Genomic DNA, 16,876 nt, shown 5'->3' with positions numbered 1-16,876 from the left:
ATGGAAAAGTCTGCTGGGGTCATGTAATTTTTAACTATTTTACCCTTCCTCACATGAAGGTGAGCAAATATTGACTGACTATTTTCATAATCTGTGGTGACCAGCTGCGTGCTTGCTACCTGAGGGGAATATTCATAATGTTTTTTACATATGAAGGTAAAGTAGCGAGAGGTGTATAATTTTCTTTGGTTTGTACACCTGTATTTTAGAATTCTATAAAAAAAACATACAAAGGATTGAAAGAGAGCATTTGGAAGGCAAATAAATAAATACAGGGTTTTGCTATGTAACACTGCATGCTAACTGCAGCTGTCATTTCAGGGTAAGCGGTGAACAGGCTTGCAACAGACCCACACAGAGTTTGGACTTTGCAGATAGGGACAAGGACTTTTCCTCTGCTGAAGAGCTATATTATCTACCATAAAGAAAGGCATGCTGGTGTGAGATATTCTCATTAGCCTGCTCTGCTTAGCAGGTGTGCTGCTGCCAGCTGTGCCAGCTGCAGCTTAGTGGTGTCCCTCAGAGTCAAGCCAAGGTACAGTCAAGGTACAGCACAGCGGCAATCAGCTCTTTTGTGATAGGAACACAGCCTTTCCGATAATCACCCATAAAGTTTACTGTATGTAAACATTTTGAATGTTTTTACTGCTATGCAGCACCCCAAAATAACAAAAAAGTAGCTGGAAACAGGGATTCAATAGCAAGTTGTAAATAGTCTTAAAATACCAGGAAAATTATGCTGGATAATTAGCAGCAAAAGACAGCATATAGCTCACTAGCTGTCAAAGATGTAGAAATTGTGCTTCAGAAGTTTTTGTAGTGCCAAAAAAGTGTAGCTGAAGAAATGAAACTGCAGATGATCTAAAATCACATTTGCAAGAACTGGAAAGTGAATCTTCTTAGTGGCTTATTGCTGTATGTTGTTCCATCAGTCACTTCACATTATTCCTCATGTCAAGGTGTTAGTGTCAAAAATTGCCGTTTACTCATGCATCCTTTTAGTAGGTAAGAAAGCTGATTAACTTATTTAGGAGGTAATTACCTAGACAAGAATTAAGAGTTAGACTGTCCCTGGATCTTTCACATGTGCTCAAAGGGAAAGAAAAAAAATGAGCACTCACTGTAGTTCTGTTGCTTCTAAGCAATGGTTCAGTTCAGAATAAGACCCTTATGCCTTCAAGAGCAAAATGTTTTATCAAATTATGTTATTACCAAAAAAGATGGTTCCCTGCACTTGATTTACCTTGAAATAAAGCAATAAATTAAAACTCATATTCCTGTTCCAATTGTAGTTTGTGTAGATAAATTCTGAGCCATTTGCCTCTTTGAAGGCAAATTTTCTTGATTCTTCTGTTAAAATCAAACATTTCTTCCACAAACAACATGCAATCTGAATATCAACATGCATCTTCCGTGACCATATTCTTAAAACAACAGATATAAGAATTCTGCAGGTAGAAGCAGTGCCTAAAGCTGTGCTATTTTGCACATAGACTTCAAGATTCACTGGGCAAGAAAGAGACGGGCAAGTATAAGATTGTTTCGGTCTGTTTTATGTGTTAAAATACAGAAACAGCCCTGTGAATGGGAAATAGAACTATTCCCTCCCAGGTGAATCCCTAAGTACCTGACTATACAGTATTCTCGGATACGTTTTATGTTTTCTGAAACATAAAACACCATTATGTTATCAACATGGTTTATAACACATCATTTTTTCAGCTATTGCTGAGCAGTACTTGCACAGCATCAAGGTCTTCTCTGTTTCTCACTCTGCCCCCACAGCATGTAGAACAGGGGTGGGCAAGAGGCTGGGAGGGGACACAGCCTGGACAGCTGACCTGAACTGACCAAAAGGATTTTCCATACCATAAGATGTGCTCAGCAATAGAACTGGGGCATAGTCTTTGCAAAGTAGCCATTAGCTGGAGACTTCCCTTCCCTTCCCTTCCCTTCCCTTCCCTTCCCTTCCCTTCCCTTCCCTTCCCTTCCCTTCCCTTCCCTTCCCTTCCCTTCCCTTCCCTTCCCTTCCCTTCCCTTCCCTTCCCTTCCCTTCCCTTCCCTTCCCTTCCCTTCGTGGCTCTATTCTGGACCCATGAGTTTTTCTCACTTTTGTCACACCGGTTCTCTCCCGTATTCCACTGAGGCAGACTTGAGCGAATGACTGGGTGGGGGTTGGGTGAGGTCAACTCAACACATAACACATTTACTTACCAGTTTAGATTATGTTGCCAAGCACGGTATAAATGGGAAATGCAAGGTAGCAAGTCTTAGTGGTCCATATCCCAAGGAATTGGACACTGACATATCTAAGACTTACGTTTCTGAATCAGCTGAAGTTCTGCATTTTCTGTGAGATAAGAAACTCAGAAACTCAAAGATACAGAAGATGCTGGAAGGCTACGGGTTGTCAAGTTCAGCTGTATTTGGCATTTCTCAGCAGACAGGGATTTTGAGAACTGGCGCACTGATGCCTAGATGAAATCGGTACTTTCAGTGTCTAAATCTGGAGGGTACAAGGTACTTGTTGCACGATGGCTACAATGAGAGACAACTAGATACGGAAGTTGTATTGATTTCCTTAGGCAAGATCATAGCTCCTATGGAACTTATTAGGATGTGTCTTGTTTACTTTGTCTCTGCTGATTCAGTATTGAATGATTGGAGTAAAGAATCAAACTGACTTCAATAAGACTTGGATCAGGTCCTGAAAGACTGAATAAGAGAGTTTCTTTTACTGAAATTACACAATGAATCCTTCCTCCTGAATTCATTAGTTATTCTTTACACCACACCTGCTTCTCTAACAAAGAGAACATGGTACATGGTTAAAACAAAGAGAAAACAACAAACAAACAACATCTTCATTCTTGGCATCAAAAGATGCTATTTTGTAAAGGTAAAAATAGTACAGAAGAGGACAGTACTGCCTTTCTTACTGCTTACATTTATGTTTTCAGAAATACATAAATAAAATGTTCAGTTTACTGGATTTTTTTTTAATGCAATGTAATCCACATTTTATACAAAATGTAGTATTTGTTCTGACATATTGTTGCCAAATTTGGTATAGGGAATAGAAACCAAACACTGATTTTTTTTCTTCCCGTAAAACTTATCGCCAAAATTGTGTGGATATAGCTTTACGTTATCAGCTGTCTCTGCTAACACCTTCATCAGGAGAGTACAGTGAAGAGGCAACCAATTAAAACAATGCCTGTTCAACCTTCCTCATGGTCTCTTCTCTGTTCTTGCAATGACATAGTCACCTGTATGTAATTCTCCCATGATGGAATGGAGGCTGCAATGGACAGTTCTGTTGCAATCTCTCTCATATATTGGTTTCTCTAGCAGAAACTTGTGTAAATATAAATGGTTAATTTAGTTTTCTAGGATATAAAATTAATTTTGAGGTCAGGCTCAATTATTAGGACACAAGTTTTGGATCTGAAACATCCATGTGCCACCATGCTTTTTTATGTAATTAGAGGTATGCCAAACAGGCCAAATCCTAAGAAACACTCGGGTATGTAACTCCCGTTAAAATCAGTAGAAATCTAGATGTTATTGATGATCTAGGTCCCACTCTCTGTAGCTTAGATATTACTTATGCTCAGTGAGTCAGTTCTGCATTTGAGATAGAATGGCTGAGAGAACATTTCTTTACCCCGCAGACACACTGCTAACTACCTTGCACTTGTTAATAGTTTCTATTTAACTGTTCACTGTTGGGTAGGTAAACAAAAGACATCATACTAAATTCACTGCTTTTCCAAGAAATATATTAAATAATTAAGACACTTCACAAAAAATGTACAATGCTTTTTAACACAGCACTAACAATTACACATTTTTAGCAGAAGGAAAAACAGTATGAGGCATAATCCATGATAAAGCACAAGTAATTTGTTTTTCATCCTCTTGTCAAGAGTGACAGTTAAACTTTTCAAGATAAAAGTCTAAACATTGTTGAGGAATTCCTTATTTCTTTGGGCCTCTTAGGACCCCGTTAAACTAGTTATCAATCAGAATGGTATCAATTATGGACAATGTCTGTCTGAGCACAATCTAGGTCTTGTAAGACAAGTTGAACTTATCCCTGGTGTGCACTCTCTTCATCACTACCTGGAGCTGCTTAAGCCTTTTTACCCTTGGAGATATCTAAACGCACTTTTCCAAGTTGAAAGGTGCAAAAGTTCATGAGAACATTGGATCTTTTTGCCTTCATTATAAACACCACAGAGACTTCTGGAAACCTCTGCAAAGACGTGAAGTATTCCTTATTTCATTAGAAAGTTATCTATATTGCTAGACACTAAAACTACAACATACTGCTCATATACATATTGTTTTGTGTGTAATCAACCCAATGAGTATCGCACATTGCGGAAGGCCCAGAGTGTGTTCAAGTCCAGTGGGAGCCATATGTAGTGATCGATATTTACTAAACTCTCAGGGTTCTTAACAAAGATTTTGCTGCATGCATAACTGGCTAGGCTGTGCTCAGTCCTTCCCCATGCCAAAGGTTTACAACCTTTTCTAGCTTTAACTGTGATGGCAAAACAGGGCCACTCTCTATCACTTGTTGGAAGTTACTGTCACTTCCCCAGTTCTTCCAATTAACTGTCTCTCTTTAATACATTCCAGCCAAAAAAAAAAAATTAATCTAGGCAACTTAAAACATCAGAACCTATTTTATCTGCTGACAAATGAAGAAAATTAATAAAAGTTAGTAGGCACAGAGACCAAGCTCTTCTCAGTTGAATGCTCATATCAGTGGCTATGATTTGTTTCTGCGTTTTGTCTTCTGAATTCTGTATTAGTTCTGAACAGTGGTCTATCCCAGGTTCTGGATTCAAACCAGAAGCAGGCTGGAATTTCTATTTTAATCCTGAAGTGGGGTGCCTAACAACTGGAGATGTTTGCATGACCAGATATACACTCTGATATTTCATTTTTTCTCTTTCTCTGGGTCTACCAGACTCATGAAACAGATCATTCAGATTGCCTTTATAACTCTAATATTTCCTTGGAGACATGTCCCTTCTGCAAGGAACATGATTCTGCAATACATGTGTTTAAAATATAAGCTTTACAGTACCAAATAAGAAAATCAATCATTTGTTTTATCTGGCTAGATGCATTTTTAGCCCCCAAACATCCTTTTTTCCCTGGTTTATAAAAGCTTTTCTTATTTTTATCTTCCTCATACATCTTTCTCATATATAGTTTTAGTGGTAATAAGCACACCATTGGAAGTTTGGAATTTTAAATTTAACTTTTCATTACTTGTATTTTAGTGTTAATTCTGCTTCTGCTGTAACAGCAGTCTGTGCACCTTTGTGTCATTTTAAATAAGTAAATGTTACTGTTACTTTAGTGTGATAGTTTACCTATATTGAATTTTCCACTGCTCCACCAAACAATTCATCGGTGCTAGAGGTGCTGCAGTTGTCCTTTTATCTTCATAGTGCTCACTCTAGCTGTCTGCAAATGGATCCAATTGACAGCTATTTTTTTTTCATTTTTTTTAATGCACATTTTCGTAACCTGTACTCATTTTGATAAAATTGGTGTACTGTTGGTGTTCCTGAGCTCTGAACTGTGCATTCAGTTGATATTGAGTGTCTTGTCTTGGATTAAATTAAAATTTTCAGTCTTGTCACAGCATTTCTGTACTTTCTATACATTTAATTATTGATTATAATTTAATTTGATTGATGAATTTATAGCTACTTTGTTAATGGTTGATTTTAATTCAGGAATCTCTCAGACCCTTGTCTAGTACTTGGTCAATTCTTACTACTTACCAGAGACAAATGACTTGTACCATCTCTTAAGAGAGTTATGACATTCAAAAATTGTTTTACTTTTTTTTTTATTTCACTGTTTGAAACCCTGTCTTCTACGTGCTTAATTATATGCAGAATGCCAGAGTTCTAAAATTTCTTGCTTATTAAAGTAGCCCTTGTCTGATGTAATGGGAAAAAAAAAATGCAACAAATACAATGGGACCTGTGATAATATGATGTGAGGTTGCTTTATTTGTGTTCTGCACCGGTGCTTGTTGCTCAGAGACCCTGGGTGAAGCACTGATTCACCTGGGTATATTCTGCATTTTCAGGGACTTTTCAGCACAGATAGAGTTTTTAGCCATTCATTCCTCTACTTCAGGCTACTTTGAAGTTGGTAATTTATTGGAACTTTTATCTTTTCAATTTTTACCCTCTCCAGCCAAAAATATTTAAAGGAACAGTTTCCAATGCTGCAAAAGTGATAAGTAGCTCTTAGAATTGATAATCTAGATTTATAAAAGATAGGGAATGATGCGAAAGAAACTCCAAGTTTAGCATATTCTCTGAAACACAGGCTTCTTTGGGGACAGACTTTTTAGTAGGCCTTGTTGCGATAGGACAAGGGGTAATGGTTTTAAACTAAAAGAGGGTAGATTCAGAATAGATATAAGGAAGAAATTTTTTACAATGAGGGTAGTGAGGCACTGGAACAGGTTGCCCAGAGAAGTTATGGATGCCCCATACCTGGGATTGTTCAAGGCCAGGTTGGACTGGACTCTGAGCAACCTGATCTAGTTGAAGATGTTCCTGCTTGTTGCAGGGGGGTTGGACTGGATGACCTTTAAAGGTCCCTTCCAACCCAAACTCTTCTCTGATTCTATGATTCTTATTCAGGATAAAGCCAGTTATACGCAACACTGAATGTATGTATATTTCACCAAAAGTAGCACTGAGCTACATATTCCTTCTTAATTATGTGCAAAGTAACAGCACTAAAATTCTTCAGATATTATGGTGTCTAAATAGTTGGTAGCACAAGCAGGAAAGATGAAATTTCAGCTGAAACTGGATCAAAGCCTTCCATGTTACTCAACTCATACTCGTACACACAGATAAGTGCACATAACTATGTCTGCAGTCATAGCTGCTAGCTCCTGGGGCCCCATAATAATAAATGTAAAAGCCAGTAAGTCAGCTATTTGTAGATTACTCTATATTTAAATGCTAGCAATAGAATAGTTTTTCCTCTTTCCTGCCTCTTATGCTCATGTCATTTTCTTAGAGAATCACTTTTCAGGCCAAGTTGTAAAACAATTCTAGCCTCTAGCTGTCACAGGTAAGGTAAAGCCCATCCTTCGACAGATTCTTATTACTTATTAAATATTTAATAAGCTCTGAGACTAGTTCAAGGCTGTATTTCACTCTTCCCAAGTAATTTTGGTGCTGCTTGTCAAGGAAATAATGCAAGCTGAATGAAGGGCACACAGCACTGGTTAGCAGTTTGCATACATGTCAGTAATAATAACTTACAGATGTATAATCAGTTTTTTTCCGTTTTAGCTTACAACAAGTTGCATTTTAAAGTATTACCCTGAGGGGTAAAAAATAAAAGTACTGAAGACAGATGCAGGAAACAAAAACCTGACAATATCCAACTGCTGTGCTGAAAAATTGAATTTAAAAGAACTTTTTTTTCTCTTTTTTTCTGTGATTGGCAAAATTTTTAGCATATTAAGAGCAGCAAATAAGGTCACTAGGCTCAACAAGCAACCTCCTGTTGTTTTCCTTATCTTTAGTTTCTTGCTTTTCCTTTCTTTTCTGTCAGCTCTTTGTCTAATAAGCATTGACTTTCTTATTTCAGAGGCTTTATAATATCATGAACCAAGGATTGTAATCATGAAGATTTTCTTTATCACCATGGCAAAGTGATAAAAAAAACCCTCTCTGAAAATGCATCCATTTTTGAAAGCATAGTGTAGAGCTGTTGAAATAGTACTGCTGGTGATTTGGAAAATATGAAGGATTATTTTGTTTTATGTTGAAACTTCTTAAATTAACTTCTGTTTACATAACAGTTACCACAGTACAGTGCCACTCTGGTGCTCAATATCATTGTCTAACCACAGCAGGTAGTGTGAGGAGCTTCATTAATTCAGTGGGGAAGATCATAGTTAGCCAATAACTACTTTTGTCTCTTGAAGAGTAGTCATGATCAATAAAAGGACATTAACATAAAGATGGTATAAAACAAAAGTCTTGAATAAAACAGACCATATTTGTTGTTCACCTGCTGAATTTGAACTTTTCTAAATAAAATTTGTATTTTAAAATTCACACCTGTTTAAATATTGACAATAGAAGTGGCACTAATTCTAGGAAATGAGAAGCATAACAAGGGTAATAGATCTCAGAAACTTTAAGTGAATACATTTATCATAGGATATTAACACTTGTAAGGAACTAAATAAAATCACAAAAAATATGATTGTTATGACGAAATAGAATATAGCATTCAGTTTTGGGAGGTTTATTTGACAATTATATGGGATATCATTGACATAAGTTCTTTTAATTCTCTATTAACAGGTTAAAAAATATTGAGCTACCAGAGTCAGCTAGATGAAAAAAAATGTTGAAATTGGAAGTGTCAATATGTTATTTAATCACTGTCAAAACAATTCAATATTTCTCTTTTAGGCAAAGTACTGTACTATTTTTGTGGACAAGTACATTTTTACTCAATGTGAAATTAGATCAGAAATTCCTGTATTGCAAATCTGTAGCATTGTAATCCAGTAAATACATTGTTGCTATTGCCTGTGACAGGCTGCAAACCTAGAATAGTAAGGAGAATAGAGACAGTGATCACAGAGGCCTGGAAAATACAGGCCCAAGGTGAAAGGAGGCTCCAATGTCTTTGAACCACTCACCAGTGTTCAGCTACTGGTCTTCAAAGGAATACAACCTTGGGAGATGGGAAAAAACAGTTACAGGGGTGACAAAAAAAAGAGGGAGCAAGTATCCATTACATGTAAATCACACCATATACCGTAAATTCAGAAGTATGGTGGACTTGCTGGTGAAAGAAGGATGTAGAATGTGATAATACATGTATAAAAATAACCCCAAGTGGATCCTAGAGTGAGGACGAAGAAATCATTAACATTTGCATCATACTTCAAAGGACTTGGTATACTGATGACTTGCCACCCCAGTCCCCAAGACCTGAAGCCATTGACCATAGGATGCAGAGGAGCTGTAGAAGGCTGAGCATAATGCCAGAGAAAGGGGTACATACTACAGAGTTTGTGTATACATCATTCTACCTGCATATGATTTGATCTAGAGGTGTTAAAATCAATGCAACTGGAGTAATAGTTCTTTGATTACACTGTTAACACTTTAATGAGACTAACAATAAGTTCTCAGCTTTGCATATATGATGAGTTCTTTTTGCCCATAACAAAATTCTGTGTGTAACTGGTGGGAATTCAAGTATTCCGTAACCTCAATGCAATAAATTGACGAGATGCATGTAACCAGAATTAAGTCTTTTGTTCTTTTTTATACTTATCAAATATGTATTTTAAAAATATTCAGGCTTAGATATTTTCTTTTTCAAATATTTGTTATCATAATTATTTTTTTAAAAAAGAAAAGCATTCCAGTCTTGTGCTTCTCTTCTCAAAGCTATTACTTCTGTCATCTTGCTCTCAGTTACATGAATTTCACTAAACTGAGACAAATTTTGAAAATGGACTCTGTTCTCTGCAGATACGCTTGGCACTCAGTGAGTCTGCCACCTCATTATGTATCTGTAATTAGGCTGAGTGTGAAAAGCAAAATAGCTTTGCCTCTACATTTTCCCCCACCATCCATGACTCTGTGTGGGTTAGCATGTAGGAGACCCTTTGCTGAAACGGACTTCAGTGCATACCGATTGTCCTGTGCTATCCTTGCTTGGCCTCAAGATCTTATAATTTGGGTAAAGTGAAATTTCAAAAGCACAAAAAAGGAAGATTCAATGTAATGTACTGTTAATTAACTATCTGACCTCTGGTTTGTCAGCACAAAATAGCTTGCTTGTACCATGAGCACAGTGGCCTAACTGCATCTCCTGAAGTCAATGGACAAAACTGTTTCTTTGAAGCTTTCCACGTATCTTCAATTTCAAGCATGAGTTCTAGGAATATGTTAATGAAACTATAGAATTATGTGGTTGTAACTGGGCATATCTGATTTGTTCGTGTACTGCTTCTTCAAAAACTGTGGGGCAAGCCCACAGAAATTAACAGTCCTGCACTCTGGGTCAGACGGGGACATCTGGAGAGCGTGGTGCTTTCTGCCTGCTCCCTCTCCACCTAAGCATTCGCCCACCGGGGTGAGGTGCCTGCAGCTCAGGACAGGGTGACAGAGGCCAAGAGGGAGACCAAGTGACAGCTCCTGAGGTAAGAATCTGCAGTTCTCCTAGATAATAGATATCTCAGAAAAGCAAGAAACATATGCAGAGCTGTCTCTCATTTTGAGGGAAAGAAAGACTTTTCCTAGGGATTCAGAGGAGGTGATGCAGAGCTTGCTGTAACTCGGGGAGCCCCTGAATGGTTTCTAGACTGAGAGCAAGACTGAAGGACAGGTGCCTGTTGGGAATGTGTGGTTTGGACCGCTTGTGGGCTACACGACCATAGTGCAGCGGCTTAGATTGCTGGACAAATTTCTGAAAAATTCTTGTGCTCTGGTTGAAGTTTTAGTTGTCTCTCACTTGTTACTGATTCTGTTAGGATGAAAATGCATTCTGCTGTTAATATGTGTCTATACCTCAGAACTCTTTTTTGCTGTCCCTGAAAAAATGTCAATCTTAATTTAGTGCTCATTGGATTAACTTTGGTAAATACAGGGGGGAAGGAATACAATGAAAATCCAAATGAAGGCTGCAAGACAGTTTTCTTACATAAATGCTGTGCAGGATCAAAAGAAATTATATCACCTCATAATTTTAATTTTTTGATTGTAATATTATCCCTTTCACATGAGACACTAAAAGGTTTGAGATGTTGTAGGTTATTACAGTTAGGAGGAGAACACGTTGAGAGGTTCAAATGCCTTTTTCAGGTAATGTCTGTATTTCCAAAAACCCATACAAAATGTTGACATGCTGAATAGTATGAGAAATGAAATTATGAGACACAATTTCCTGGGTTACTGAAACAAGTTTCCTTCACTCATTATTCCCCAAAACCTTTGTAGTCCTTTCTCAGAATTACATTTAATCTGATGGTTAGATTGCTTTTTTCCTTCTCCTCCCTCCATCTTTGTCTGTTTTCTGTTTTTTATCCTCCCCAATTCTTTCTGACCTCTGCAATTTTAACATTGTATCCCAGAGATCTTCTGTCCAGAAAGCTCAAGTGGCTGAGTGACTACAATTATTTTGTTTCAATTTGGAGGCTTCCCTAATAAGTTTAATAATTTCTGCTATTTTTGATAAAAGATGCAATTTATCCTACTGAGTTGGAGAGGTTTAATCAAACCTCTAACAGTGTTCTCCCAGTATATTTTTTGAAGAAGATCCTTCTCCAATTACTGTATGTGTAAAAATACAACACTATTCTGTGGCCTGTGCTATTAAGCGTTCTGCAGTTTCATCTCTTTTTTTTTAAAGTAGAATGGGCAATGTCAGCCATGATATGAATGATTAAAATGCCTCAGGGTTCTGTGTGATAACATAAGCATAGACTCTGGGCCTAAGTGAGCTAATTTTCATTTTCTGTATATTGCTGTTCCTTTAGTTTTAAGAGCATTGAGGACATTGATCACGTGCAAAGTTTGAGGTGAAAGCATCTGCTCTGTGATTAAAAGAAATCCAAAAGAATATACTCTAAAACAATTTCTAAGAAAACCTACATAAAGTAATTAACCTGAGTAGAATTGGGGATACTTCTCCAAAAGAAATTTTAATATAACCCTTGCATGAAGTGCAAGTATTGTAAGGCAGAGATAAATTTATCTTGAGGCATTTGAGAAACGCAGTGGGACAGTGCAAATTTGGCTGATAATTAATTAAAAGGAACACATACAATAACAATAAAGAAAAAGTAAACTAAATTCTTAAGTATGATCTATTTTCACAGGCAAGGACTGATGAGCAACCAGCAATACTGAAAATCAATAGACTAAAAAGCAACGTAAAGCATAATTTTCACTGTGTACAGAGGAAATACTAGTTGGTGAATAAAACTCACTATGAGATGATGTCATTTGGATTAAGACAAGGACTGTATGAATAATCATGCATAATAGGTAGGATTAAAAAATAAAATGTGTAAATATTCACACGTTAGTGAATGAACAAAATAGTAAGCATCTGGAGATAAGGAGAACCATTCATGGTGTTCAAGAAGAGGAACTGAATGTGCTCTGACAAGAAACTCAGAAAAGAAAGGGAATACTTAAGTGTGGCAAATTTGGACTATTCATACAGAAATAAGAGCTCTGCTGCTCAGATCTTTGTACAGGAAGATTGACTCTTTCACAATTTCGTCTTTCTTTTCTACTCCAAATTCTGGTCCATGAAGTATCTGCGAATTTTAAACATTCAGCAACATCAGCCATATCTATTACATGGGCACAATTCAGTTTTACTTCACACACACTCATATAAAAGGTCTGTACACACAATAAAGGTACAACTTCACAAATATGTTGGATTACTATGCCTATACAGTAAAGAAGTTCTGCACAAGTAACGAACATGTGCACTGGGTGCAGGTGCCCAGGCGCTGGCGGCGGGGGGCCACCGGGCGGCCCCTGCGAGGAGCGGCCGGGGCTGCCCCATGCCGGACACAGCCGGTTCCAGCCGGTTCCAGCTGGTTCCAGCCGGCTCCAACCCGCCCACCCCAGGGCACCGCTCAGCCCCGCAGACAAGGCCGGGGTGCCCCGGGGAAAGTGTGCTCAAGAAAGGGTAAAAAGTGCTGCCTGGCCGTGAGGAGTGAGGAAAAACGTGAGAGAAACAGCCCTGCAGACCCCCAGGTCAGTGCAGAAGGAGGAGGGAACGAGTTGCTCCAGGCGCCAGAGCAGAGACTCCCCTGCAGCCCATGGTGGGGAAGACCATGGTGAGGCAGGCTGTCCCCCTGCAGCCCAGGGAGGTCCACGGTGGAGCAGATCTCCACCTGCAGCCTGGGGAGGACCCCACGCCGGAGCAGGTACATGTGCCCTTGAAGGAAGTTGCAGCCTGTGGAGAGCCCACACAGAAGGAGGGTCCTGGCAGGAACTGAAGTCCATGGAGAGGAGCCCACGCGGGAGCAGGTTTTCTGTCAGAAACCTTGGCACTTGGGGGACCCACACTGGAGCAGTCTGTTCCTGAAGGACTACACCCCATGGAAAGGACCCATGCTGGAGGACCCATTTCTTGAAGAAATGCAGCCCATGGAAAGGCCCCACAGTGGAGAATTTTGTGAAGGACTGTACCTTGTGGGAGGGACCCCACGGTGGATCAGGGGAACAGCATGAGGAGGAAGCAGTGGCAGAGACAAAGTGTTATGAACTTACCACAACTCCCATTCCCTATCCCCCAGCACCCTTCCAGGTGGGGGTAGAGGAACTGGGAAAGAAGGAGTGAAGTTGAGCCTGGGAAGAAAGGGAGCTGGGGAACAGATGTTGTTTTACTTTTGTTTGGTGTTTGTTTCTCACCACTTGATTCTTTTAGTTGGCAATACATTACATTAATTTTCGCCAAGTAAAGTCTGTTTTGCCCATGATGGTAATTGGTAAGTGATCTCCCTGTCTTTAACTTGACCCATGAGTTTCCTCATCTTACTTTCTCTCCCTGTTCTGTTAAGGAGGGGGAGTGAGAGAGCAGCTGGTTGGGCATCTGGCAGCCAGCCAAGGTCTACCCACCACAACATGTATATGATTTCCAGGGCACATAAGGTTTTCTGTGAATGAACACACTATCTGTAGGCAGCAGATTGCACACCATCTTGGCTGGGCGAGAGACATTGTGCATGAGCTCCATAACATGCATGGACATATTTTTGTCTGACAAATTGATAGACATCTACAAAAATTTGTAGTCAATCTTTATTCCTGCATTTATTATTTACTTGGGCTGGAAAATTTAAATAAATTTAACATGCTTTCTTAAAAAAAAAAAACCAGAACAGCTCTCTGAAGTTACTAAACCCAATTCACTGAGGCGAGCAGCTCTGATGCCTGCATGATCTGCAGTGGAGTGCTCCAGCGTGGTGCACAGGGGAGTTCCTGAACCACGGAAACCTCTGGGGATGCTGAGAGAGCTGCCGCGAGCCCACAACTTGTGCCACAGCAGCTGATGGGCCTGGGCAGGGCCCGGAGCAACAGTGGCCAAGGGTGCTAAGGGAGCTGGCAGAAATGCTCACCAAGCTATTTTCCATCATGTTGCTAACCTCAGTTGACTGGAGGTTAGCAAATGTGATGCCCATCTACAAGAAGGACCAGAAGGAGGATCCAGGGAACTACAGGCCTGTCAGTCTGACCTCAGTTCCACGGAAGGTTATGGAGCAGATCATCTTGAGTGCCATCACTCAGCACGTACAGGACAACCAGGTGATCAGGCCCAGCCAGCATGGGTTTGTGAAAGGCAGGTCCTGCTTGACTGACCTGATCTCCTTCTATGACAAGTTGAGCTGCTCAGCGGATGAGGGAAAGGCCGTGGGTGTTGTCTACCTAGACTTTAGTAAAGTCTTTGACACTGTTTCCCACAGCCTTCTCCTGGAGAAAATGGCTGCTTATGGCTTGCATGGGTGTACTCTTCACTGGGTAAAAAACTGGCTGGCTGGCTGGGCCCAAAGAGTTGTGGTGAAAGGAGTTAAATCCAATTTGCGGCTGGTCACAAGTGGTGCTCCCCAGGGGTCAGTACTGGGGCCAGTTCTGTTTAATATCTTTATCAATGATCTGGATGAGGGGATCAAGTGCACCCTCAGGAAGTTTGCAGACGACACCAGGTTGGGCAGGAGTGTTGATCTGCTTGAGGGTAGGCAGGCTCTCCAGAGGGATTTGGACAGGCTGGATCAATGGGCCCAGGCCAATTGTATGAGGTTCAATAAGGCCAAGTGCCGGGTCCTGCACTTGGGTCACAACAACCCCACGCAGCGCTACGGGCTTGGGGAAGAGTGGCTGGAAAGCTGCCCGGTGGAAAAAGACCTGGGGGTGCTGGCTGACACCCGGCTGAATATGAGCCAGCAGTGTGCCCAGGTGGCCAAGAAGGCCAACGGCATCCTGGCCTGTATCAGAAATAGTGTGGCCAGCAGGAGCAGGGAAGTGATCGTCCCCCTGTACTCGGCACTGGTGAGGCCACACCTCGAGTCCTCTGTTCAGTTTTGGGCCCCTCACTACAAGAAAGACATTGAGGTGCTGGAGCATGTCCAAAGAAGGGCAACAAAGCTGGTGAAGGGTCTAGAGCACAAGTCTTATGAGGAGCGGCTGAGGGAACTGGGGTTGTTTAGCCTAGAAAAAAAGGAGGCTGAGGGGAGACCTTATCGCTCTCTACAACTACCTGAAAGGACGTTGTAGTGAGGTGGGGGTCAGTCTCTTCTCCCAGGTAACTAGTGATAGGATGAGAAGAAATGACCTCAAGTTGCACCAGGGGAGGTTTAGATTGGATATTAGGAAAAATTTCTTTACCAAAAGGGTGTCAAGCATTGGAACAGTCTGCCCAGGGAACTGGTTGAGTCACCATCCCTGGAGGTGTTTAAAAGATGTGTAGATGTGGTGCTTAGGGACATGGTTTATTGGTGGACTTGGCAGTGTTAGGTTAATGGTTGGACTTGATGATCTTAAAGGTTTTTCCCAACATAATGATTCTATTCTATTCAATTTGATTTAGTAAATTCCAGGAGAGTAATGGAGAAAAGTCCTACTATGGGAAGGAAAAAGTTTTCAAGAGTGATGTAGGACAACAAAAATTACAAAAATTCAGATACTTTAAAAATTTCTTTCCACCTGGAATCAGGAACGTCAAAACTCTCATTCTCCCTTCTCATGTCTCCCCAAATCTTTCATCTAGACAAAACTCAAAGGGCAGCATGATAAGGTCAGTACATTGAGTAGTCCTAAAGGAGCTGTAAAGATAGAGAGGTAGATAGATATCTATCCCAGCTAAAACCAGTAAAAAATACAAGTCACCTTCCCAACTGCTCTGGCTACCCACTACTGCAGTGCTACCGCATTGGCTAATTTTGATTCCAATTTCCAGGTAGAAAATAGCTTTTGCCTAAGCTTTGGACATGTTTTCCTGTAAGGCCTTGAGGCCCTGTTGCAAACCCAAACATCTTTAAATTATATTTTTTCCCCCCAGAATGATAACCTAAAAGTATTTAATCTCTGAAATGTTGAAACGTATGTGATGTGTTTTACTACAGTATACACGTGAGATACAGTGCAAATTTTTAAGCTCAAGTTGCTATGTTAAGCTCTTCGATTAGTGCTTAAGTAACTAAATATTACACTAGAATTATTTTTTTTTCCTAAGAACTAGGTACCCACAGATGGAATCAATGAAAGGTGAAAGAGCTAAACCTCTTTAAAATTGGTCTACATTTATTTACATTTCTACATTTGGATTTATGAACTTAATTTGCACTGAAGCAATGCACAAAAATGAACATGAGAAACTCAGAACTGTTTTACTTCTGTAGAACAAATATAAGCATTTTTAAAAGCTTGTAGACTTAGATATAATTTTATTGGTATTTTTTTCTGTGCCATAAACTAATGGACTTTATCCAGCTCACTGAAGGATATTCACCTAGGAAAGGTAACTCAGTGACATAATATATACTTACCTCCCTCCTTGCCCCATGGCAGAGCATATGGGACAGCACTCGTGGCCATGTCAATGATACAGGTCATGAGAAAGTGAGCAGGAAAGCAAATGGTTTAAGCACATACGGAGGTAACAGCTTTTCATAGTTATAAGCTGGCGTCCAGTCATAAACTGAGGATGCCCAATGTACTTGCAAGCATGCCTGAGTGCAGCAGTGGGCCTGTGCCACCCAAATTACCCCTGAGAAAGGGTGGCTGTGCTTCTTGAGGGGGAGGTACCCCAGCTC

Source organism: Aquila chrysaetos, chromosome 14 (assembly GCF_900496995.4).
Source record: "Aquila chrysaetos chrysaetos chromosome 14, bAquChr1.4, whole genome shotgun sequence".
Classification (NCBI taxonomy): domain Eukaryota; kingdom Metazoa; phylum Chordata; class Aves; order Accipitriformes; family Accipitridae; genus Aquila; species Aquila chrysaetos.
Note: the sequence above shows the minus strand (reverse complement) of the source record.